Here is a 27,434-nt window from a genome sequence, read left to right on the forward strand (position 1 = left end):
TGCCTCTCTATTCTGTTCCATTGGCCTATGTGTTTGTTTTTGTGCCAGTACCATACTATTTCGATTACTGTAGCTTTGTACTGTAGTCTAAAGTCAGGGAGTGTGATTCCTCCAGCTCTATTCTTCTTTCTCAAGATTGTTTTGGCTAACGTGTGCTTTGTGTTTCCATACAAATTTTAGAATTATTTGTTCTAGTTCTGTGAAAAATGTCATTGGTATTTTGATAGGGAGTGCTTTGAATCTGTAGGTTGCCTTGGGTAGTATGGTCATTTTAAAGATATTAATTCTTCCAGTCCAAGAACATGGTATATCTTTCCATCTGTTTGTGTCTTCTTCTATTTCTTTTATCAGCGTCTTACGGTTTTCAGACTATAGGTCTTTTACCTCCTTAGGTAGATTTATTCCTAGGTATTTATTTTTTTGATGGGATTGTTTCCTTAATTTCTCTTTCTGAAATTTTGTTGTTAGTGTATAGAAATGCTCAGATTTCTGTATATTAATTTTGTAACCTGCAACTTTACTGAATTCATTAATGAGACCTTGTGGTTTTCTGGTGGCGTCTTTAGGATTTTCTATGAATAGTATCATGTCATCTGCAAACATTGACAGTTTTACTTCTTTCTTTCCAATCTGGACTCCTGTTTTTTTTTTTTTTTTTTCTTGCCTGATTGCCATGGCTAGGACTTCCGATACTATGTTGAATAAAAGTGGTGTTGGCGGACATCCTCGTCTTGTTCCTTATCTCAGAGGAAATTCTTTCAGTTTATTTTTTCTTGAGTATTTTACATCTATGTTCTTCTTGGCCTGTAATTTTATTTTGTGTGTGTGTGTATTGTGTTTGTGTGGTTTTTGCATAAGGGTAATGCTGGCCTTGTATCAATAGAATAAGTTCAGAAGAATTCCTTCCTCTTCGTTTTTTTAATAGTTTGAGAAAGATGGGTATTAACTCTTCTTTATATGTTTGGTAGCATTCACCTGGGAAGCTGGTCCTGGACTTTTGGTTGTTTTTTGACTATTGATTCAGTTTCATTACTGGTAATCAGTTTGTTCATATTTTCCATTTTCTTCCTGATTCAGTCATGGAAGATTGTATACTTCTAGGAATTTGTCCATTTCTTCTAGGTTGTTCAATTTATTGGTAATTATTCATAGTAAATATTATGATCTTCTATATTTCTGTGGTGTTGGTTATAACTTCTTTTATTTCATTTCTGATTTTATTTATATGGGCTCTCTCTCTTTTTTTCTTGATGAGTCTAGGTAAAGGTTTATCAATTTTCTTTATCTTTTCAAAGAACCAGCTCTTAGTTTCATTGATCTTTTCTATTAGTTGTTTTTTTTTTTTTTTTTTGGTTTCCATTTCATTTATTTCTGCTTTGATGTTTATTATTTCTTTCTTTTTACTAACTTTGGGTTTTGTTTGTTCTTTATCTAGTGTCTTGAGGTGTATGTTTAGCTTATTTCTTTGAGATTTTTCTTGTTTCCTAAGGTGGGCATGTATTGCTATGAATCTCCTTCTTAAAACTGCTTTTGCTGCATCCAATAAATTTTGGACCATTGTTTCCATTGCTTCCATTTTCATTTGTCTCCAGCATTTTTTATTTCTTCTTTGATTTCTTCAGTGACCTATTTGTTGTTTAGTAGTATATTATTTATTATAGTAGTATATTATTTAGCTTCCATGTGTTTGTGATTTTGCAGGTTTTTCTTGTATTTGAGTTTTAGTCTTTAGCTCCAGGACCAGAAAATGATGCTTGATGTGATTTCAATCTTCCTAAATTTAGTGAAACTTGTTTTGTTGCCTAGCATGTGATCTATCCTGGAGAATGCTCCATATGTACTAAAAAAGAATGTATACTCTGCTGTCTTTGGAAGGAATGTTATATATATCTATTTAGTCCATCTGGTATAATGTGTCATTTAAAGCCACTGTTTCCTTATTGATTTTCTGTCTGGAGGATCCGCCCATTGATGTAAGCAGGTGGTTAAAGTCCCCCACTATTATTGTGTTACCATCAATTTCTCCTTTTATGTCTGTTAACATTTGCTTTATGTATCAATATTTGCATTATGTATGTATATGGGTGCTTCATATGTATTTACAACTGTTATATCTTCATGTTGGATTGATCCCTTTATCATTTTGTAATGTCTCTCTTTGTCTTGTTACAGTCTTTGTTTTAAAGTCTATTTTATCAATATAAGTATTGCTACCCCAGCTTTCTTTTTGTTTTTATTTGCATGGAGTACATTTTTCCAACCCCTCAATTTCAGTTTGTGTGTATATTCAGATCTGAAGTGATTCTCTTGTAGGCAGCATATATATGGGTCATGATTCTTTATCCATTCAGCCACTCTGTGTCTTTTGATTGGAGTCTTTAGTCCATATACTGTTAAGGTAATTATTGACATGTATGTACTTATTGCCTTTTGTTAATTGCTTTCTGGTTGTTTTTATAGTTATTTTTTGTTCCTTTCTTCTTTTTTTGCTCTCCTCCCTTGTTATTTGATGACCATCTTTAGTATTATGTTTGAACTCCTTTCCATTTTTCTGTGTGTTTTTCATGTGTATCTATTATAGATTTGGGAGGTTACTATGAGGTTCATATATAAATATTTATATATTTATATTTATATGTTTATTTTAAGTTGATATCTTAAGTTTGAACGCATTCTAGCAACTCTGCATTTTTACTCCCCCTCCCCACATTTAATGTTTTTGATGTCATATTTTCCATCTTTTTGTTTTGTGTATCACTTAACTACTTATTGTGGATATAGATGACTTTACTACCACTGCCTTTTAACCTCCCTGCTAGCTTTATAAGTGATTGATCTACTACTCTTACTGTATATTTGCCTTAACCAATGAGATTGTTCCTTTTATGATTTTAATATTTCTATGTTCGTGTTCTGTTTTCCTCTTAGAGAAGTCCCTATAACAATTCTTGTAAATCCAGTTTAATGGTGCTGAAATATTTTAGCTTTTGCTTGTTTGTAAAACTCCTGAACTCTCCTTCAAATCTGAATGATAATTTTGCCTGGTAGAGTATTCTTGGTTGTAGGTTTTCCTTTTCATCACTTTAAATTTATTGTGCCACTTCCTTCTGACCTGCAGATTTTCTGCTGTAAAGTCAGCTGATAGTCTTATGGAGTTCTGTTGTATGCAACTAAATTACTTTTCCCTTGCTGCTTTTAACATCCTCTATCTCTCATTTTTGCCATTTTATTTACAATGTGTCTTGGTGTAGACCTCTTTGGGTTGATCCTGTTTGGGACTCTCTGTGCTTCCTGGACCCGGATGTCTATTTCTTTTCCAAGGTTAGGGAACTTTTCAGCTACTTTCTCTTCAAAATTTTCTCTGCCCCCTTTTCTCTCTCTTCTCCTTCTGGGACCCCTATAATGTGAAAGTTAGTACACTTGATGTTGCCCCAGACATCTCTTAAAATATCCTCATTTTTTAAATTCTTTTTTGTTGTTTATGTTCAGCTTGGGGTCCCAGTATGGTTGGTCATGGAGCCCAAGTCTCCTGGGGGTGACCCCAGCCCACTGGGGGCCAGTGTCATGTCCTGGGGCAGCTTGCTGGGAGGCCTGGGGGAGCCTAGGGCTGGTGCTGGCCTGCTTGTGGCTGGGACTGAGGTCCCTGGCTGCTTGGCCTGGGGGGTCCTGCCCTGGGGGGTGCCAACTGACTGGGTCCCAGTGCTAACAGTCTAGAGAATGGACTCCAAAATGGCACGTGCCAGCACCACTGTCCACATGGTAGAACAAGCTCCCCAGAATGGCTGCCTCCAGCATCTATGTCCCCAGGGGAGTCCCACATGCCTCCTTCATCTGCAGAAGGCTCTCCACGATCAGCAACTGGTTCTGACCCAGGCTTTTTTCAAACTACAGTCTCTGGGCTGGAATTCAGAGCATGTAAGATTTTGTGTGCACCCTTTAAGAGTGGAGTATCTCTTTCCTACAGCCCTCCAGCTCTCCTGAATCCAAGCCCCACTGGCCTTCAAAGCAAAACTTTCTGGGAGTTTGTCTGCTCACTGCAGGACCCCTGGGCTGGGGACCCCAATGTGGGGCTCAGATCCCTTGCTTTCTGGGGACAACCTCTGCAATTGTAATTATCCTCCTGTCTGTGGGTTGCCTACCAAGTGTGGATTTGACTATAATGCATCTCCACCCCTCCTACACATCTCATTGTAGTTCCTTCTTTATATCTTTAGTTGTGGGAAATCTTTCCTGCTCATATTCAGGTCATTCTGATCAATAATTGCTCTGTAAATAGCAATAATTTTGGTGTGCCCATGGGAGGAGGACAGCTCAGTGTCTCCCTACTTCACCACCTTGGTCACACCTTCCTGAGCCATCTTTTTGACTGGACCTGATTCTTGGCTTGTGGTTCTTGACCTGCTGAGCTTACTTTAGCAAGAACCCCCTACCCTTCATATCTAATCAAGTTCCTCATCCCCTACACTATTGATACATAATCAGCTTCTCCTCCTCTCCTCCTTGGTATCTCTCATCAAGTTTCTTTCAGTAATCTTCCATCCACTGATTCCCTCACTCTAACCATTTTGATCCCCAGCTGCCCTTGTACTCTGACCTGAGTTCAGTTTTACACTGAAGTCTCTCTACTTTATTCAGTAGTTCAAATAAAATCTGTCTTGACATTTTTAACAAGTGTCTGGTGTGATTTCTCTTTGACAAGTCCTAAAAATATTAAACAACATTTCACTCAATAATTTCATCTCTGAGAGTTTGTCTTAAAGAAATAAGTCTGAGTCCAGTAAAAAGATTTATTAATGAATTTGATGGTAGTCAGTAAAACAGTAAAGGAATAGAAACAGATAGTCAATTTAAAATATCCAACATTAGGGGCATGAGTGAGCAAACCAAGATGTAGTAATTCAGTGGTATATACTGTAGCCACAGGTTATAAAGCAACATGAAAAAAATTAATTATATTACTGAAGTGCTTTGCATAAATTTATAAACACTGTAGTTTTAAAGTATTTTTTTAAAATATTTATTTATTTATTTATTTATTTATTTATTTATGGCTGTGTTGGGTCTTCGTTTCTGTGCGAGGGCTTTCTCTAGTTGTGGCAAGCGGGGGCCACTCTTCATTGCGGTGCGCGGGCCTCTCACTATCGCGGCCTTTCTTGTTGCGGAGCACAGGCTCCAGACGCGCAGGCTCAGTAATTGTGGCTCACGGGCCTAGTTGCTCCGTGGCATGTGGGATCCTCCCGGACCAGGGCTCGAACCCGTGTCCCCTGCATTGGCAGGCGGATTCTCAACCACTGCGCCACCAGGGAAGCCCTAAAGTATTTTTAAATATAAATGTGGTTTTTCCTAAAGTCAATGACATTTTAAAATTGGGGTTATTAAATATGAAAATAAATGTAAGAGATATAATAATCATATGCAATGTGTGGATCTTGTTTGGGATCTGGTTTGAACAAAATAAATGTAAAAAGATATTTTGGGAATAATGGAATTTTTAATACGGACTATGCACTGGCCTTTGTATTATATAAATATATATTACACTTTACATTGTGGGGGAATATGGTCCTTAATTTTTAGGAATATAAAATGAGCTAAGCAGAGAAAGGATTAAAAAAATGTATAAAGCCTAACTCCAGTTCCCTATAGCCTGGCTGCTAGTTCCTTTCTGTAGCTAGCATCATATTTACCAATATATTTTAAACCAAGGCATGAAAAAAAAAATTAAATAAACAAAAATAAAATGAGCTAAGGATGAAATATTACGATGGCTGAGATTTTCTTTAAAATTCTCCTGCAAAGAAAAAAGTTAGATGAACAAATATGGAAATCTGTTAATAATTTTATATCTAGGTGTTCAAGTTATCTATTGCTTTTAAACAAACCATGTAGAAACAAGGTCTTAAAGTAATAACAATCATTATGTTACTCACAAATTCGGTGGTCGCCTTGAATCCAGGGTCCGCCCTGCAGTTGTAGTCAGACGGTGGCTCTACCTGGGTCGTTCTTCACACAAAACGATGGGGGCTGGAAGAGCTGGGCTCCTCCTCTCCTTCCCTCACCCCTTCTCTTTCTCTCTCCCAAGTGGTTTCTATCCTTGGTGACCTCAGAGAAAACAGACTTCTTACACGGTAGCTGAGGCTCTCAGAACAAGGTCCCAAAAGAAACCGGCATGAGCCCTGTGTTCTTTTTTTACCATATAGAAGTTACACAGCATCACTTCACTTCTACTGTAGACAACTGGTCCACTCAGGTCAAGTGGAAGGATCATAGACTCCAGCTTTTGATGGTAGAGTGGCAAAGTCATATTGTAAGAAGAGCATTTGAGATGGAAGATACTGTCCCAGCCATCTTTTTTTTTTTTTAATTTTTATTTATTTATTTTTGGCTGTGTTGGGTCTTCGTTTCTGTGCGAGGGCTTTCTCTAGTTGTGGCGAGCAGCGGCCACTCTTCATCGCGGTGCGCGGGCCTCTCACTATCGCGGCCTCTCTTGTTGCGGAGCACAGGCTCCAGTTGCGGAGGCTCAGTAGTTGTGGCTCACGGGCCTAGTTGCTCCGCGGCATGTGGGATCTTCCCAGACCAGGGCTCGAACCCGTGTCCCCTGCATTGGCAGGCAGATTCTCAACCACTGCGCCACCAGGGAAGCCCCCAGCCATCTTTTAAAAATAATATCTGCCACACTAGGTGATGGATATTGGAGATTTGTCATCATATTGTCTGTTATATATTTTGAAATAGTTACTTTTGGAATTGAGGAAAAAACTAAAAGGAAATGCATCAAAGTGTGCACAGAAAGCCTGTTAAATAATTTTTCATCCTCTTAAATTGCCTATAATGTTGTATTAATTCTATAACTTAATACAAAAATGTAATTTAAAAGAAATATTATCTTAATCCCTTCCCAATAGCCAAAAGTAGTCAGGATGTTCTAATATTCTAAAATTAAGTCATAATAAACATTATTAATGAAAGTTACTGCCATTTCCTTATTTCTTTTACATTTTTAAAAAAACTATTGTTAGGTTGGAGCAGAGAGAGGTTAGGATTTATATCCCAGCTTAGATAATTACAAGATTGTATTTAAATCAGGCATCCAGGGACAATGGATGAGTTAATACGTGAATCATCTATAAAATGGTGTGCAAAATTTGGTGGATGTGCTTCAGTACATCTCATGCGGGGAGAGGATCCATAGATTTTATCAACTTCTGGGATCAAAAATTTAAGGATCACGATTGTTATTCTTGTTGTTGTTAAAAAAGTGTAACCTTTTTTCTAGCTCTGCGGATTCACTGAAAACATAGATCACATTTCTACCTCTCTAATCAGTTATCTTCCCTTCATCATCCCCTACTTTGTTCACTCCTACCTGCATAAATTATACTCTCCAACTTCTTCCCAAAGCCATAAGATTAGAGGGGGACATAAACTCTGGCCATCCTTTTAGTAATATCCAATGAATATTCATAGGTCTGTGACTCTATATCTTTAAATCTGAGTATTTGAGGAAGAATATTCCTGGATGCTACAACCCTCTACCCAATGATACATTAGACTATATTTTGTTAACAGTTGGTGCTACTAAAAAAAAATCACCAGATTGGCATTTTACCAGCTTCTCTATGTTTTTTTCCAAGAGAATTTGGGTCATATTCTAAATCAGCTTTTTTTTAAGGTTTGGATACTCTGTTCAAATTATTGGCTCTGTATCTTACTAGGTTGTCTAGGTTGGGCAGCGTTTATGTTGTTTTGCAAGAGAAAACTTCAGCAATTGATTTTAGTTGTTTTCTCTTATTTCGGAAAAAAAAACCTCATGAGGAATGAAAAAATGAAACCAATGAGAAAACATGCAAACATGCGATTTCTAATGAGGGTTCTAAGAAACCCAGCAAGATGTTTCCCAGTCACTTTGAGTACCTCCCTGAGCAAGTCCATTCACTTCTGCACTCCAACCACTAATTACTAATTCTTTGGAGGTTCCAAAGGAGAGGTTACTGATGCATGACACACACAAAGAATTCAAGCACAAAGAAAGTGTGCTGGTCCACAGTCTCTTATTTGCAATTTCAAAATCCAACAACTCTGAAAATTGAAAATATTTTCCATAACTCATTTGGTGCTGAAACATGACCTGACTGGGATTCCTTTGATAATAAAACTTGACTACTTTCAGTCATTTTTCGTTCCTCTTAGCCATAAGTTTTACTGTAGAACTGTTAATAGATTGGATAACTGGCCACTCTCCTAGCCCTCCTCTGAGAGTATTATATAACACAGAGTACCTGTCTAAAACAGAAGATTCTGAATACAAAATCCATCTAAGTGCTTGGGCTTTCTATAAAATTGTAGATCTAAGCTAACATTTATTTAATATATTTAGTCTAAATAATTTCAAACATTAAAGCACTCCAAAGACATTTTAACAATATAATAAAGATAGAAAAACGTATCAATTAACTTCATAGAGGGAATGCTTTAATGAAATAACACTCTAATGAGATTAAATGTCTTTATTAAGATCTAAAAAAGAGAGACTGGACTGGACTCTGCTCTTCTCTGTGAGCCAGTCTTCCTTTTCTGTAAGAAATTATCCATGTTTAATGGCTGAGTAGCTTTCTCAAAATGTATTCTGCCTGAATTGGCTGGGGACTCTCAAGGCCCTTTTCAGCTTGAACTACTTCTGTCCTTTCAATCCAAGCAGACTGTGCTTCTAAAAATGCCTCTTAAAAACTTAACATGTTTCCCACTAATCTTATTAGGATTCACTCCTTTATACAAAAGCCACAACCAAAGCTCTTTGGGATGCACCTACTTCCCTACCTTGGCCTGAGAGTCAGGTCACTGTGGGAAAATGTCCTTAAGATTCTTAGAAGCAACTGTCCACCTCACTGCGTCTGCAAGGCACACCCTTAAGTCTTTCTGACGGCTCAGCGATGGGGATTACAGCTGCACCCTTAACTATGTTTTTACCTTGACACAAGTGTTACTATTAATGTCCTAGATTTGGTCTTTACCCAGAGGCCCTTTCTTATCTTGAGAAAACTTAATTCCCTGGGGTACTGTCCCGAAACTTAAGAGTACCTCTTTTTAGTTCAATTCTCTCTATCCTTTACTTTTAGCATATGTAGCTAAAAGAAACAGGAGGGACTTTCAACATTCTACATGGAATCTCCTTGGCCAAATCCATTAGCTCATTTCTACCTGCCACATTTCTGGAGGCCACATTACTGCCAAACTTTCTAAGACTACATAGCAAGAGTCCTTACTTCTCCAGCTTCCAATAATAATTTCCTAACTGTCCCTCAGGTTTCGTTAACATTGTCCTCAAGGCCCTTCCAGTATTTGCTTGCTGCCTGGTCCCAAAGCCAATGCCACAAGTTTTAGGTCTTTATTACAGCAGAAACCCAGTTCCAGATAACTTTTGTTGCATGTATCTATTACCGTGCAACAAATCAACCTAAACTTAGAGGCTCAAGACAAAAATTTATTATTACCTCTCAGCCCTGTGGCTTGTCAGGGCCCAGCTATGTGGTTCTTACTTAGGGCCACTCATATGGCTGCAGTCAGATGGCATCTGGCGTTGGAGTCATCGTGTGGACTGAACCCCTAAACTAGCTCACTTGTAAATGCTGCTGACTGTCAGCTGGGAGCTCAGCTAGTACTGCTACCCAGAGCACCTGCAGGTAATCTCTCCACGTAACCTGGGCCTCTCACAGCATGATGGCTGAGTTCTGAGAGGCAACATCCAAGGAGCAAGCCTTTCAAGACATCCATGTGGAGGCTGGGAAGCTACTTGTGATTTAGCCTCTGGGGCACCAGAACATCCTTTCTACCTCATTCTATTGGTGAAGCAGTTCATCACCGCCAGCTCAGATTCAAGGGAGGAAAATTAGATTCTACCTCTTGCTGTGTGGAGCAGCATGCAACGTGGTATAGGAGGATTTGGTGGTGGCTGTCTTTAGACTCTCTACCGTAATAAAAATCAAGGTATTTATACAGTCTCAAAATCTCCTTCCAGTGGGAAACCTGTCAGACACTACCTCAATGAAATGATCAATGTTAATATCACTATGAAGTATTCAACATTACTCCATGTTCCAACCCCAAAAGCATACACTGTGTCTAATCTTGAGGAAATGTCAAACAAACCTCAACAGAGAAAATGTACTCTTCAAAGTGTCAAATCATAAAACACAAAAACGGCTAAGGGCTTGCTTCAGATTATGGACTAAGAAGGGGTGACAACTAGCAGAGCACATGCCTGGGTAGATCCTGGGCAGGGGACTTCCTTTTCTTTTTCCTTATTGCTATAAAGTAAATTATTAGGAGAATAGGCAAAATTTAAATAAGGTCTTTACTCAAGATGGATGCATTAAGTCAATACTAATTTCCTGCTTTTGATCACCATATTGAGGCTATTTAAGATTTAGGAAATACACAGTGAAATATTTAGGAGTAAAGAGTCTTTGTGTGTACAACTTACTCTCAAATGGTTCAGAAAATAATAATAACAATAATAGAAAGATAAAGCAAATGTGGTAAGATAGAAATATTTGGGGAGTTTTTTGTACTCTTCTTGTAAACTTTACGTGTTTATTGCAAAAAACAAAGCTATACATAAAACAAACAAACAAAAACACAAGCAGATCAAACATACCAGAGAATTCAGAAATGGAATCAAAGAATGAAAACAACTGATACATAGGAAAAGATGTGATCAAACAAAATTTCATGAAACAGCAAGCACACAGTCATACAAAGTCCAAACCAAACAACTCTCTGAGGAAAATCTTTGCAGCACAAAAGACAGAGAGCTCATATTCTTAATTTACAAAAGAAATCACAATCAAGCAGCAAAAGAAGAACGGCACTAAAGAAAATAGAGCAAAATGCATAAGCAGGTGCTTCACAAAACAGTAAATACAAGTAGCCAAAATAGGTAAAGCAATGCTTTAGGATTTCTGCTTAAATTACACGAGCTGAACACATATGATTTTCTCCATCCTTTCCCAAACCCCTACTAAAATTACCGTGGAGGATTTTTTATGACCTTTGTAAAGACAAAGAGAGCATGAAATGAGACAACAAAAGACCAAAGAGATCACAAAATTTTAGAATCAAAATGCAGACAAGAAAGTGGTAACTGAGTTAGAACAGAGACGTCTAAAAATTCAGTGCCTACGGGAAGCAGCAGGTGGAAGTGGGGCAGCTAAGAAGAATCAAGCCTGTTTGCTTTGCTCTGGAAAGACCCAGGAGTCGAGGCGCCAGCTGCTACTGAAAGTGCAAAGGCAGGGCAGACGCGAAATGCAAATCATTCTGTTTGCCAAGCACTCCTGTCTACAGGGGGAAAAGCGTTAAATAAGGAGGCCAAAAGGCCTGTCCTCATGAAGCTAATCTTCTAATTCTTCTAATAGGGAGCTTACATTCTAATTTATATATCTATATATAAATTATTGTAATATATAATTATTTATATAATTAAATATAATTATAATATATATTAAATATATAATAATTATATATATATAAAACGTCACAAGGGCTGTGGGAAAAAGTCAGAACGCAGGTAGGCAGTCGTGGTCTGGGCAGTGTGTCTTAAAGCACGGGCATCTGGACAGCCCTTGCGGAAAAGGTGCCGTCTGAGCAAACACTGAGGGAGCTGAGGGGCCCGTCATGCGAAGACCTGGCGGAAGACGGCACAGCAAAGGTAAGTGTCCTGAACTGGGGCCGCGCCTGGCTTGTGGGAGCTAGTCTGGGGAGGGGGCTTAAGGACAGGCCTTAGGAGGTAACCAGGAAATAACCAGGACACCACTGCAAGGTTTTCGGAATAAGACAAGGAGACTTTCAAGTGCTGGAAGCTGAAATCTGGAGAATTAAACTGAAAGTCATCTTAAAAGATCAGTTTGACTTCCAGAAACTGTTCCTCTTCCAACACAGCTAGGAGAGAACCTCTCTCCAGGTACAGGGGCAGACTAGAGGTTTACATTCTTGAAAAGTTTGAACTACAGAGCATTTCGTCTCAGAGACACAACAGAGAGAGCGAAGCCCCTACTTGAGAACAGGGGGGTCCTGGAAGCCCGCTTACCAGAACTTTCTGCTTACCAGACACTTCTGCTTACTGTGTCCTCTGCTCCGACCCCCGCTCCCCCAGGAGGGCAGCCGCCCAGCAGCACATGGAGGGTTTCTGTTCGGGAAAACTGGCCCGCCTAAAACAAAGGCGCTCTCTAGGCTGACATTTGACAACCTCACGGTGATATGCCAGGTCCCTCCCCAATCCCCCGACAGTGAAACCCAGCGGCTGACAGACCCCACCAACCTCCTAGAGCATCCAGTCAATACTCACAAACGTGATCAGCCTGTTGCAAGACATGTGTGAAAAGTCTCCAACGCAAAGGAGAGGCTAAAATAAGTAAACCAGAGGAGCTCAAAGGAAGCAGAGACAGCACATAATACTATGAAAAACAAAAACCTTTGGAAAAAAACCCTATAATTAATATTTGCAGAGGGGAAAAAAAAAATGATTGCAACTAAGAAAAAAGAAAAAGCTGCTACCAAAAAAGAATATCCAGAGGTAGAGTGACCACTACCCTGATTTGTCCCGGACTGCCTCCGTTTTAGCACAGAATGTCCCCCATCCCAGGAAACTCACAGCCCCAGGTAAACCAGGACAGTTGGTGACCCCGCTAGAAAAGGAGAAAGCTCTATAAAATTAAAAATATGACGGCAGCAATATGCGGTGAGACTAGAAAACTCCAAAATCCCACAGGCTCACTGAATCATGCCATGTGCCCTGCTTCCTCTCCTCCTTCCGTAGTCTTTCCTGCTGTGACATCAAAAAACCAGCTAAGAGATGGTGCAGAAATTTATTCAATAGAAGGTAAGGTCCCGACCTCAGGTGGTGAAAGTAGGAAAAGAAAGGAAGGAACCAGCTAAGAGGTAGAATCCAAGGGGCTTAGAATCCAAGGGCCTTGGAATTTCAGAGGGAGGAAAACACCTCAGACACCATCTGGTTCCACCTTCTCTTCTTATAACCTGGTGCCTGACTCAGAGTAATAGTTGAGTACAATATCTGCTGAATAAATTAACGAATAAATGAGGAATGAGACCCAGAGATGTGCTGACACCACCAATTATTGGCTCACCTGGCATAGGAATGTAAACCTCCTGACCCCGAAGCCAGCGCCCTCTCCGTTATGCCACACTTGGTCTCATAAAGCACAGCGAGTGACTAAAACATTCATCTGAACCCTATTTTAGTGCTGCGGCTTGATTCACCTCATGTTCATCCACAGTCTCATTTATCATACGGCACGTAAGAATTAACAACTTTAAAAAAAGAGATACGACTGCAGAAATAAAAAGCCGGAGGATTAGAAAATAAAGTTGAGGACATGAAGTAGGAATAGAACAAAGAGACAGAGATAAAAAAAAATAGAAGAGAAAAATATTTTTAAAAATGTAGACTCTGTCTGACAGGATTGTTAATCTGAATAATAGGAATTCTGGAAAGAGAAAAAGAGAAAATGGAGGGGAGGAAATTATCAAAGAACTAAACAAGAACATTTTCTAGGACGGAGGACTGAAAGGGCTCACTGAGGGCCCAAATCAATGTTTGGAAGAAAAGAATGGCACCCAGGGACATGGTCAAGAGTGTTCAGAAGAAATGGTCCCTAGAGCCGAGAAAGGGAGTGGGATGCGCAGAGAGAAGAGATCAGATTCAAAGGGTTCAAATGGAATCAGGAATACGAATGACACATTTGACTGCTCAACAGCAAGGCTAGAAGCTTTAAGTCAAGGAGATCATGCCTCTAAGGTTCCAAGAGAAAATGATGTCAATGTGGGCTTCTGCAGCCAGTGTGCCAGGATAAATGCGCAAGGATGTTTTCTGCACTATTGTTTGGATAAACAAAAATTCAGAAACAGCCTAAATATCTATTATGAGCAGTGAAATCAATTATAACAAATAAACGTATCATTAAATAAGTATAATAATTATACAAGTAAAATATCATTATAACATTTTATAATATTCTGATCATTTAAAACAATTTACTCGACACAGTTTACTGAAGAATGAAATTAATTATATGTACTGTCATGGAAAGAACTCCATTATATATTATTAGGTTTAAGAAAGTAAGTTTCAAAATAACAACGTGTGTATGAGATTTTTTATTAAAGAATATATAGATACTTGAGAAATTAATAGATATAGATATAGATATACAAGTATGGATAAAATAACTGGGAAGTGAGAACAGTCTCCATGTTATCATTGGCTGCCTTTGGAGAATAGTACTTAGAAATTTAGCCTATACTTTTTGCTTTGTACAGTTTTATAGTAGTTGGGTTTTTTCCTTACAATGTGCAAATTATTTTTAAAATACTACGTATATTTTTCATTTCTTTGTGATGACAGCACCATCTAGTGGTCTATGTTAACTTTTAAAATATTTTAACTTTAAAATTATGTGATATTTAATAATATATTAATATTAAAATAAAAACAAATAACTACAGCAAGGGAAAAGCTTACTTTTAATAAGGCATTTTAAAATAACAAACCCTCTATTATGCTAAGTGAAGTAAGTCAGACAGAGAAAGGTAAATACACTATGATTTCACTTATATGTGGAATCTGGAAAACAAACAAACAATGAAACAGAAACAGACTCATAGACACAGAGAATAAACTGGTGGTTGCCAGAGGGGGTGGGTGGGGACAGATGAAACAGGTGAATGGTAATTAAGAGGTAAAAACCTCCAGTTATATAATAAATAAGTCACGGGGATGTAATGTGTACATAAGGAATATAGTCAATAATATTGTAACAACTTTGTATGGTGATGGATGATAATTGGACTTTTTGTGGTGATTATGTTATAAAGTATAAAAATATTGAATCACGATGCTGTACACTTGAAGCTAATATAATACTGTATGTTAATTATAACTCTATTTTTAGAAAATGATAAGGAGTGGTCAGCCTTGAGTTGATAATTGGTTTGAGTTGATAACTGACCTTGCGTTGATAATTGTTGAAGCTGGATAGTGGGTACATTGGAATCTCTTTGGGTACATGTTTTAATTTCTCAATTATCAAGAATTTAAAATAATTAAAACAATAAAAATAAAAGAACAAACCCTCACAACTTTATCTAAAAAAATTATATCTTAGAATAATCTCCAAGATATATGATATGGAAAAAATCAAAGTACAGAAAAATATATGTAGTAGTCTATCATTTGTACTAAAAATAAAGCAGAGTATTTTTGCATATTTGATTGTATAGGCATAAAATATCTCTGGAATCACACACCCCCCCTAGTGAAGTTGGTTGTCTTTAGTGAAGATAAGTAAATGGCTAAAAAATAGGGATGAGAGGAAGACCTTTGTGTATGTTCCCTTTTGAACCTTTAGAATTTTAAACCTTAATATAAAATGCTAATTAAAAACAAAGTCCATACCTAAGGAAAATTTGCTCTTGCTCTGTGTAACTTTCAGAGTAATGATGTTATAAACACATCCCTAATATTTATATATCTTATCTGCACCACGTGTTAAAGTAGGATTTTCCTCGAAATAAAACTCAAGAGGTTCACAGAACCAAATAATCTCTTTAGGGTTCAAGTCCAGAACACAACTTAAACACTCTGAGAAAAACCAAACTACCAGAAGTTCTCTACTCTGAAAAAAAAGTCATAGTTTGCTCCCCATCCTATATCCTCACCATGGTTTAAGAGGTCCAAGGTTTCCAGGTCCCTAATCAGCAGCCAGAAGTATCTCATCTCCAGAGAGGGTTCACTATTTTTTTTTTTTTTAAATGAAAGCTTATTTATTTTTGGCTGTGTTGGGTCTTCGTTTCTGTGCGAGGGCTTTCTAGTTGCGGCGAGCGGGGGCCACTCTTCATCGCGGTGCGCGGGCCTCTCACTGTCGCGGTCTCTCTTGTTGCGGAGCACAAGCTCCAGACGCGTAGGCTCAGTAGTTGTGGCTCACGGGCCTAGTTGCTCCGCGGCATGTGGGATCTTCCCGGACCAGGGCTCGAACCCGTGTCCCCTGCATTGGCAGGCAGATTCTCAACCACTGTGCCACCAGGGAAGCCCAAGGGTTCACTATTAAAGGGAGCAATTGTCAAACCCCAGAAGAGAAAGCTCTGGTCACTGAGACCACAGGGTATCATCAAGGACAATGGTCTTGGACCAAACTTATTTCCCAGAGTTAATTTAGAGTAATCAACAGAAGAGCATAGGGACTTCCTTGGCAGTCCAGTGGTTAAGACTCCGCGCTTCCACCGTAGGGGGTATGATTTCAGTCCCTGGTCAGGGAACTAAGATTCCTGCATGCCACACAGTGTGGCCAAAAAAATTTTTTTGGATAAAAATAAATAAATAAATAAAACAAATAATGATTATTTAAAAAAAAAAAAGAACACAATGGCTGTCAGCAAGTCCTTGACAGAGTCCTCATAATGCTCTGTAATTAAATAGAGAAGCTTAAGTTGATGGCAATGTTGGTATGAGGATTAATAGTTAGTTGAACAACATAACCAAAGAATATTGATTAATAGATTTAAATCATTTTGCAGATTTCAAGTGTGCTCTTCAGCCCATGCTTTTCAAGAGTGTTACCAGCAACTAGACAGAGAAAACAATATGCTTGGGCTTCCCTGGTGGCGCAGTGGTTGAGAATCTGCCTGCCAATGCAGGGGGCACGGGTTTGAGCCCTGGTCTGGGAAGATCCCACACGCCGCGGAGCAACTGGGCCCATGAGCTACAACTACTGAGCCTGCACATCTGGAGCCTGTGCTCCGGAACAAAGAGAGGCCGTGACAGTGAGAGGCCCGCGCACCGCGATGAAGAGTGGGCCCCCGCTTGCTGCAACTAGAGAAAGCCCTCGCACAGAAACGAAGACCCAACACAGCCATAAATAAATAAATTAATTAATTAATTAAAAAAAAAAAAAGAACCAGTCATGACAGAACCAATCATTCTGATCTCCTGCTGCCGGATTACCACTCAACCATTACCTGACTCAACATGTGTTCCCCTTATTTAAAAAAACAAAAAAACAATATGCTTATCAATTTTGTGAAAGACACAAAGCTGTAGTAGACATTATACGACAGAAATAGATGGCCCTGACATTGTGTAAGAACTAATAAAATGGAAATTAAGAGAAAGAAATGTAAAGACTTACACCTATTTTCAAAGAAATTGTTTTCACTAGCGCAGGATACGGAAGGTCTGGTTTATCTGCAGCAGGTGTAAAAGAGACTTGGGAATGTTGGCTCACAGCAAGGATGATATTTCTGTTTATAGAAAGATCATTACCTAGAACGCAGAGGCAATATTCCTGTTCTACTGTGTACAGAGCTGAAGCCCTGTAGATGCTAAACCCCTGGACACCACACTTCCTAGATGGACCCTTGACAAACTAGAAAGGATTTAAATGAACACAACCAGGATTCTGAGGGGATCTGAATTCATGACGGAGCGCAAATGCAGGGAGAAGAACTAGCAAACTGAAGTCTCAGATGGAACGGTAGCTGTCCTCAGACATCCCAATTGCTCCAGGCGGAAGAGGAAGTAGAAATGATCAGTGTGCCTGAAAGGATAAAAATAAACTCTGCTGGAAGAAATTTCAGGGCAACGAAATTTGCTGTGATATAATTCATCTTTTCTAACAGTCAGAACTCTACAAACGTGGGACGGAACACCTCCAGAAGTAGCGTGTCTCTCGAGGCTGGAAGCTCGAGCAGAAGAAGGAAATTTCTATGTGCAAACATTATGAAGGGCGCCTCCCGCACTGGCTAGAACTTCCAGTATAAGGTCCAAAGCGGCTGGACTGCCTTAGGGGAAAGCACTCAGTATTTCACCTTTAAGTATAATGATTGCTCTCGGTTTTTATGATGCCTTTTATCAGATTGAGGAAGATTCTTTCCACTCCTAGCTTGCCGGCTATTCCGGTCATGGAAGTATTACTGAAGAGTGAAGAGGCTGACTTAGAACCCGATGGAATGTGGTCTGTGAGAGGGCTTCAAGTCTCCCCTGCTTTTTTGGACATTAATGTGGTATTTCTGGCGTTTTGGGAGAGATCACAAACTTTTATACACTGGATATACGAATTTAGCAGCCCCTTACAATAACTCCCTCCATTCAAAGGCCTCAGTGTGGGAACATTTAAAATTGCTAAAGTCTTTCCATAAGTGTTGCCCTTACTCCTTAATTAATTTACTCATTAATGCTTTTAAGGTAAAAACAAAATGAATAAGAGAAAGTAAAGGAATGAGACCTCCTGGTGAAGTAAACAGCAAAAGGGTTACTTTAAATGCAACAATAAAGAACAAGACAAGCTGACAACTAGCTGTAAAGTCCCAAGTGGTTGTCGAGTTAATTGTTTACCAAACTCATATTTGTTCAGCCTACATTATCCTTAAAGAAGGCTATAGAAATTGACCTGTGCTCAGACACGTCACTCCTATAAACCACCTGCTGGACCTCCAGCTAGTGTCAGCTGAGGGCTGTCTCTGCTTGCTGAGAGCTGTATATATAGTGGTATTTGCAGAAGGGTGTGATAGAAAAAGTAAATAACTGAATTGCATTCATACTGTTTCCTGTTTCCTTCTTGATTCTTCAGAAGGGTTTTTTTTTTCCCTTTACGGGTACAGATTCTCCTTGGACAAATCCTAATTAAAACTCCAACTAGGAGATTACTAAACTTCGGTTAATGAAGGGGCACAAGGACACACCTGTGTTTTCACGGACTAGTCGAGTTCAGTGAAATGTTTATTAGCAGACGTGGCCCGGCCCGGCCTGACCCCAAGACACTGAAGCCTCTGTCTGAACCAGACTCATGGGTTTCTTCCTAGCCTTTCCCAGGGACAGGAATACTTCTGGTAAGTTTTTATAAACTCCTCATACTTTTTAATCTCAAAATGAAATTCTTTTTTATTAGTCTATATTAACCAGTAATATATTTCATCGCCGTAACTTTGAAATTCCACTTATTGTTCTTGCCTGGAGATTTTTTTTTTTAAGTAAAAGAAATACGGCTTAAAAGGTGGAGGAGAAATCTCCACTTTGTAGAACAGCCCCTCTGAATAGTGTTCTTCTCTTTTGCTATGATTGGTTTCTTTGTGCTAGTTTTTCTTTTTTTCCAAATTAGAAGATATGTATTTTCATTTAATTCCAAGGTGGAATTAAGCAAGTTAAATGGAATCACAAGACCTCTCACTCTGTTCCCATACTTCCCTTGTATTGAAATATAGTGCTATATTTTGGTAAAAGCAAGAAATAATTTCAAGAGAAATATTTCTGAGGAACAGAGTTAAATAATGATTTATTTATTTTTAATTTAGAATAAAGAAGATAAATAATAACATTTCTTCCTGTGACCAACATAATTTTGCTCTAGATATTCAACCAACAACCTGAGGTAAAATGTTACGGGATATGCCTCAAAATTCAGGTTGGATCAAACTGACGTCATTGCCTGTTGTGTCGTGTAATAAGGTACAGAAAATCCACCCAGGCTCACAGAACAACTGTCTGTTGAGACAGAGCAGCAATTATGTTATCAACAATTAAAAACAAAATTTCCCTGAGATGCAATATTTATAATCAACCTATACAAACACAGGCAAAATGCTGTTTTTCATATCTACAGGCCCAACCTAGAGCCATTTTACCTAAGATTTAGCAGCAAAGACTCTTTATTATGAAAAATTTCAAACATACAGGGAAAATGAAATAATTATACCATGAACACCCAAATACCTACCATGCAGATTCTATAATTAACATTTTCCCGAGACTTCCCTGGAGGTCCAGTGATTAAGACTCAGCACTTCCAATGCAGGGGGCATGGGTTCGATCCCTGGTTGGGGAACTAAGATACCACAGCCGGGTGGTGTGGGAAAATAGAAAAAAAATTTAAAAATAATAAAAATAAAATAAAAACATTTTCCTATATCGGTTTCTTCACATACTATCCAATATCCATTTATCCATCCATCCATTTGTCTTATTTACTTTTATGATGCATTTTAAAGTTGCAGATCTCAATTTAAAGTGTTTAAAGTATAGCCCTAAATACTTTGGGATACATATCGCTAACTAGAGTTCAATACTTGTTTATTCCTTGAGGTAAAATTCACGTGCAGAGAAATGCGCATATCTTTAGGATACCATTTGATATATACATCTGTGTAATCCAAGCCCCTGTCAAGATATAGAGCACCACCATTACTCCAGATCTAGCAAGGCTCTTCATACCCCTGCCCAGTCAGTCCCTTTCCCCACCCTAGAGGCAAACACCATTCTCCTCCTTCATACAGTATACATGCATGATTCTTTTTACATTCATTCATGTTTTTGAGTGTATAAGTAAGTCATTCCTTTTTTTTTTTTTTTACTATGAGTAGTATTCCAATAGTATTCCATTGTATGAATGTACCACGGTTTGTTTATCTATTCTTTTGTTGATGGACACCCGAGTTTTATCCAGTTTGGGGCTATTATGAAGAAACCTGCTATGGACATTTACATGTATCTTTCAATGGACTTATGTTTTCAGCCTCTTGTGTAAACACCTAGGAGTAGAATTGCTGGGTCATAATGTACTAATAATTTTAGTTTTGTAAGACACCATCAGCGCCTTTCCAAAATGATTACATCATTTCATCTCCCTCACTTCAGTTATTCGACATCCCTGCTAATTTTGAGGTGGTCAGCTCTTTTAATTTTTGTTGCTCTGGTGTTTGGGTAATGCTGTCTTACTGCGGTTTTATTTGCATTTACCTAATGACTAATGTTGCTAAGCATTTCCCCAGGGGTTTATTGGTCATTCATATATCTTCCTTTGTTGAATGTCTATTTAAATATTTGGCTCATTTTTTTAAGAATTGGGTGGCTTTTCTTTTTATTATTGACTTGGAAGAGTTCTTGTAAGTATGTATTGCAGCTGCAAGTCCTGTGTCAGATATATAATATGCAGTTATGTTCTCCCAGTCTGTGGCTTGCCCATTCATTTTCTTAAATATGTAGTTTGACGAGCACTAGTTTTAAATTAGATGAAGTCTAATTACCTATATTTTTGTATGGTTATTAATTTCCGTGTGCTATCTAAAAGTCTTTTTTTATTCCCAAGTTGCAAAGATATTCTTCTATCTTTTTTGCGCTAGAAGGCTTATCATTTTATTTTTTTAGATTTGTTTTTATTGAGGTAACATCAGTTTATAACATCATATGTTTCATGTGTACAACATTATATTTCTACTTCTGTATACCCTTCAGTGTGCTCACTACCATAAATTTAGTTTCCATCTGTCACCATACTGTTGACCCCCTTTACCCATTTAGCCCCCCTCCCCCTCTGGTAACCACTATTCTCTTCTCTGTATCTATGTGTATGTTTTGTTTGTTTTCGTTTGTTCATTTATTTTGGTTTGTTTGTTTAAGTCCACATATGAGTGAAATCATACAGTATTTGTCTTCCTCCATCAGAGGAAGGTCTATCCATGTTGTAACAAATAGCAAGATTTCATCTTTTTTTATGGCTGAGTAATATCCTACTGTATATATACACCACATCTTTATCCATTCATCTGTTGATGGATGCTTAGTTTGTTTCCATATCTTGGCTATTGTAAATAGTGCTGCTATGAACATTGGGGTGCATGTATCTTTCTGAATTAGTGCTTTTATATTCTTTGCATAAATACTTGGAAGTGGGATAACTGGATCATATGGTAGTTTTTTCTTAATTTTTTGAGGAATCTCCATACTGTTCTCCACAATGACTGCACCAATTTACATTCCCATGAACAGTGCACAAGAATTCCCTTTTCTCCACATCCTTGCCGACACTTATTATTCCTTGTCTTTTTGACAGCAGTCATTCCAACAGGGGTGAGGTGCTATCTCATTATGATTTTGATTTGCATTTCCCTGATAATTAGTGATGTTGAAAATCTTTTCATGTGTCTGTTGGCCATCTTGTGTCTTCTTTGGGAAGACATCTATTCAGTGTCTCTGCCCATTTTTAAATTGGGTTGTATTTTTTGTTGTTGTTGAGTTGTATGAGTTTTTATATATTTTTGGATATTAACCCCTTATCTGATATACTGTTTGCAAATATCTTCTCCCATTTAGTAAATTGTCCTTTTTCTGTTGTTGATGGTTTTCTCTGCTGTGCAAAAGCTTTTTAGTTTGATGTAGTCCAATTTGTTTATTTTTGCTTTTGTTTCCCTTGCCTGAGGAGATATATCTAGAAAGATATTGCTAAGACTGGTGTTCAAGAGCATGTTGCCAAAGTTTTCTTCTAGAAGCTTTATGGTTTCAGGTCTTAGATTCAAGTCTTTAATCCATTTTGAGTTGATTTTTGTGTATGGTGTGAGATAGTGGTCTAGTTTCATTTTCTTGCAAGTGGCTATCCAGTTTTCCCAGTACCATTTATTGAAGCACTGTCTTTTCTTTAAGGACTGTCTTTGCTCTTTTGTCATAAATTAATTGTCCATATATGTGTGAGTTTATTTCTAGGCTCTCAATTCTGCTCCATTGATCTATGTATCTGTTTTTCTCCCAATGCCATGCTGTTTTGATTACTATAGCTTTGTGACATAGTTTGAAATCTGGGCATGTGATACCTCCAGCTTTGTTCTTTTTTTTCTCAGGAGTGCTTTGGCTATTCAGGTTCTGTAATGATTCCATAAAAATTTAAAAAAAATTTTTTGTTCTATTTCTGTGAAAAATGTCCTTGGGATTTTGATAGGGATTGTATTGAATCTGTAGATTGATTTAGGTAATATGGACATTTTAACAATGTTAATTGTTCCAATTCATGAGCATGGAATATCTTTCCATTTATTTCTGTCTTCTTCAATTTCTTTCAAGAATGTCTTATAGTTTTCAGTGTACAGGTCTTTCACCTCCTTGGTTAGATTTATTCCTAGGTATTTTATTCTTTTTGTTATGATTATAAATGGGATTTTTTCTTAACTTCTCCTTCTGCTAGCTCATTGTTAGTGCACAGAAATGCAAGAGATTTTTGTATGTTGATTTTGTATCCTGACATTTCTGTATTTGTTTATTATTTCTAATAGTTTTTGGTGGACTCTTTAAGGTTTTCTATATATTAAATCATTTCATCTGCAAATAGCGACACTTTTACTTCTTCCTTTCCAATTTGGACTCCTTTTATTTCTTTTCTTGCCTAATTACTCTGGTTAGGACTTCCAATACTATGTTGAATAAGAGTAGTGAAAGTTTACATCCTTGTCTTGTTCCTGATTTTAGAGGGAATGCTTTCAGCTTTTCACCATTTGAGTATGATGTTAGTTGTGGGTTTGTCATATATGACCTTTATTATGTCGAGGTATGTTCCTTCCCATTTTACTGAGAAATTTTATTATAAATTGGTGTTGAATCTTTTTATTCATCTATCGAGATGATTGTATGGTTTTTAACTTTCATTTTGTTAATGTAGTGTATCTCAATGATTGATTTGTGGTTGTTGAACCATTTCTGCATCCCTGGAATAAATCTCACTTGATCATGCTGTATTATCCTTTTAATGTATTGTTTTATTCGGTTTGCTTATATTTTGTTTATCAGAGATAATGGCCTTTAATATTCTTTTTTTGTGTTGTCTTTTTCTGGTTTTATTATCAGGGTGATGTTGACCTCATAAATGAGTTAAGAGTGTTCCCTTCTTTTCAATTTTTTGAAACAGTTTGAGAAGGATAGGTTTCAAATCTTCTTTGAATGTTTGGTAGAATTCATCTGTGAAGACCTCTGGTCCTGGACTTTTATTGGGAGCTTTTTGATTTGACTACTGTTTCAATCTCTGTACTAGTGATCAATCTATTCAGATTTTCTATTTCTTCATGATTCAGTCTTGGAAGGTTGTAAGACTCTAAGAATTTGTTCATTTCTTCTAGGTTGTCCAATTTGTTGGCAGATAGCTATTCATAATAGTCTCTTATTATTTGCTTTCATTTCTAATTTTATCAGAGCCTTTTTTTTTTCTTGATGAGTCTAGCTAAAAGTTTGTCAATTTTGTTTATCTTTTCAAAGAACCAGTTCTTAGTTTCACTGACCTTTTCTGCTGTCTTCTTAGTCTATATTTCATTTATTTCCTCTATGATCTTTATTATTTCCTTCCTTCTACTGACTTGGACTTCATTAGTTCTTATTTTTCTAGTTCCTTTAGGTATTTATTTGAAATTTTTCTTGTTTCTTGAGGTAAGCTTCTATTGCTATAAACTTCCCTTTCAGTCCCTCTTTTGCTGTATCCCATAGATTTTGGTATGTTGCATATTCATTTTCATTTGTCTTCAGGTAATTTTTTGATTTCTCCTGTAATTTCTTCATTGACCCAATAGTTGTTCAGTAACATGTTGTTTAGTCTTCACATATTTGTGATTTTTTCTTGCAGTTTATTTCTATCTTATACCACTGTGATCTGAAAAAATGCTTAATATGATTTCAATCTTCTTAAATTTATCGAGATTTGTTTTATGTCCCAATATAGGGCCTATTCTTGAGAAAGTTCCATGTGCACTTGAGAAGACTGTGTATTCTGCTGCATTTGGATGGGATATTCTGTACAATTCTACTAAATCCATCTGGTTTAATAGTTTATTTAAGGCTGCTATTTCCTTGACTTTCTGTCTGTATGACCTATTCATTGGCTTAAGTGGGGTGTATCTAGAATGGGTAAGTGAGGGGAAGAAAAGTAGGAGAGAAAGTCACAGACACAAGGAGAACCAGACTATGTACAGTCCTCTAAGAGGCCATTATAAAGATGTTAGTTTTTAGTCTGAGTGGAATGGGAAGTTATAATAGAATTTTGAGCAGATAAGTGTAGTATGATGAATTGTTTTTAATACTGTTTTCAGAATAGACTTAAGAAAAGCAAGGGAAGAATGTGAGAAATCAGTTAGAAGCCTATTTCATTAAACCTAAATAAGAGCTAAGAGTGCCTCAAATCAGGGTGGTTGCAACAGAAGTGATGGGATTCAGAATATACTTTCAAGATAAATCCAACAGGATCTCTTGATGGAAGAAGATAAGCAGTGTGAAGGAAAGAGAAGAGTCAAGGATGACTTGAAGAATTTTGTCCGGAGAGACCAGAAGGATGGAGTTGTTGTAAAATGAGAAAGGAAGTACTATGAATGGAAAAGTTAGGAATGAGATGAAGTGGGAATTCAGTTTTGAACATGTTAAGTTTGAGAAATGGTATACAAAATTCCAAGGATGCACGAGATTACTGTCTAATAAAATTTCTTAAGTTCCTTGCAGCTTAGAAATATTGTTATTATATATTTTATCTAAACACAATTGCTCAGCTATGATAAGGTTTTATTGCTATCTTACGCCAAAGGGTTAAAGTGCCTTGGTTATTTTTCTGCCCATTTAGAGACCTACCATATTTTCATGTACAGTGTTTGAGTGCCAACTCTTCCTAAAAAAATAGTCACAGGATTTATAACACTAGTCATTGAGCTTCGTGTCATAGTATAACTTTATCAGAGAAATATTATTGTGACTATTACTAATACAAAGAAATAAACTAAAAATGTCAGTTTAAGAGTTCCATGTGACAAATTAAATGGTTTTCTTGAAATGACTTCTATTCTTCATATGATCATCTTATCTTTATTATTAAGCCATCATTGTTATCACAAACTAATTATTTATAAACTGCTTTTGATCCTTCCAGGGCTTATCTTGTAATTTTACAAAGGTAATTACAAAGATAGGAAGAATTTCTGCCCTTTGAAATCTAGCACTCTAGAAAGCACAGCCTTGACTCACACAATTAAAAAAAAAAAGCCACGGTCAAATACTCATGCTGATAATAGGGTCTCTAGTTGCAGAGAGTGAGGTCAGTAAGATTCTGCTGTGGCCCACTACCACAGAACTCCATGAGATGCGACAGGTAACCCCTACCCAGGACATCAGACTTGATTTATTGAAGTGTCTGGTGCTTTGTCTTGGCTCCCAGTTCCAGGATTACAGGAGGGGTTAATGGGAGGGAGGAGACTTGGGAGAGAGCCACCCCACCACAGCCAGACTTCCCCATTCCCAACACGCCCACAGCAAACACTCTGCAGGGCCAACCAGTCACAAAATGGGAAACCACCTTTGACTTTAAACAGAAACTTTGAAACATGAAGCTTATGTTTGGGAGGTGATTGTAAATATGTCTGCCTTAAAATGGCAATAAGCATGGCAAAAACAGGACAGCCCCTGCAAAGTTTTAGGGAGTCCCAAAACTGTGGATACACCAAACGTCAACCTGGAATGCGAGGCACTGAAGTATAGGTAAAATGCTCTAAATAAAACCTTCTTCTATTTTAACGAATATACAATACAACCAAAATGATTCAATAAATGTCTAATTCAACCAAAAGGACTGAAAATATTCAACAGCACCTAATCAGAGCCCACCCATAAAACAAGGTATGAAACATTTGCTTATATGCAGTGCACGAGTCATCTACACTCTATGAGGTTGAAGGGCTATGGAGTTACTCAGTTGTGGGTGGATTTACTTCTGCACTGCCTAGAGGAGTGAAGTACTTTGAAGAATAAGTAAAGAGAAAAATCTAAAGATACCTGCATTCATGCTTTTCTTAGGCAAAAACAGAGCTCAAAAGGCCCTGAGTTGAAAAAACTTTGGAGATCTATTATTTTTCAATCACAGAGGGATTCTGATTGGTTTTGCTTAGGGGATGAATATCTAACTAGAGACAAAAGGACTAAAGAAAAAAAATGAAAGTTAATATTCTTAGTATGAACTTGAGTTAAATACAATATATATACCCTTAGGAAGAGGAAAAGAAACCTTGGGAAACCCATACCTTAGAGAAATGCAAATTTGGTAATGCTGCTTTCAGCACTATAAATCCTAAGTAATTCACTGAGAGTATCAAAATAAAAACACACACCCTTCTATGATTTTTCTTTCCCCTGTTTTTCTTTATTTTACAAAATTCTCAAACAAATATAAATTTTACAGTCACAAATTAAATGTTATTTTAAGGGACTTCCCTGGTGGTGCAGTGGATAAGACTCTGCGCTCCCAATGCAGGGGGCCTGGGTTTGATCCCTGGTCAGGGAACTAGATCCCACATGCATGCAGCAGCTAAGGAGCCCGAGAGCCACAACTAAGATCCGGTGCAACCAAATTAATTAATTTATTTATTAATTAAATGTTATTTTAAAATCACCCTTTAGAAACCCAGAAAGTGATATTAAATAAATTTAAAACCAATAAATACATTAGAAGGGATGAGAAAAAGTATACTTTTAAAATAAGTACGTAGCTGAAACCTGAGAATTTAAAAAAGATGGACCAAATAGAGACACAGATTAAAATTAAAGGCATTATTTTTTTTATAAAGAACAGATCTGAAAAGGCAAATTAGAC

The 27,434-nt window shown here is 37.4% G+C and overlaps 1 protein-coding gene across 22 annotated transcripts in view; it reads right to left on the reverse strand.

Moving 5' to 3' along the window:
- LOC103008269 (uncharacterized) overlaps positions 1–27,434 on the reverse strand; it is a 252,917-nt gene that overhangs the window by 80,782 nt on the left and 144,701 nt on the right. Inside the window, exons 5-6 of one of the 22 annotated variants that reach the window (XR_009008297.1) lie at positions 19,779–19,886; positions 16,927–17,603 (exon numbers count right to left, since the gene is read on the reverse strand). The exons of 20 other annotated variants lie outside the window; for them this stretch is intronic. The gene's annotated coding sequence lies outside the window, so the exon portion shown is untranslated. Of the gene's footprint in view, positions 1–16,926; positions 17,604–19,778; positions 19,887–27,434 lie in introns of those variants that run through there. One more of the 22 variants, XR_009008294.1, reaches the window with a different exon arrangement.

Source organism: Balaenoptera acutorostrata, chromosome 5 (genome assembly GCF_949987535.1).
Source record: "Balaenoptera acutorostrata chromosome 5, mBalAcu1.1, whole genome shotgun sequence".
NCBI lineage: Eukaryota > Metazoa > Chordata > Mammalia > Artiodactyla > Balaenopteridae > Balaenoptera > Balaenoptera acutorostrata.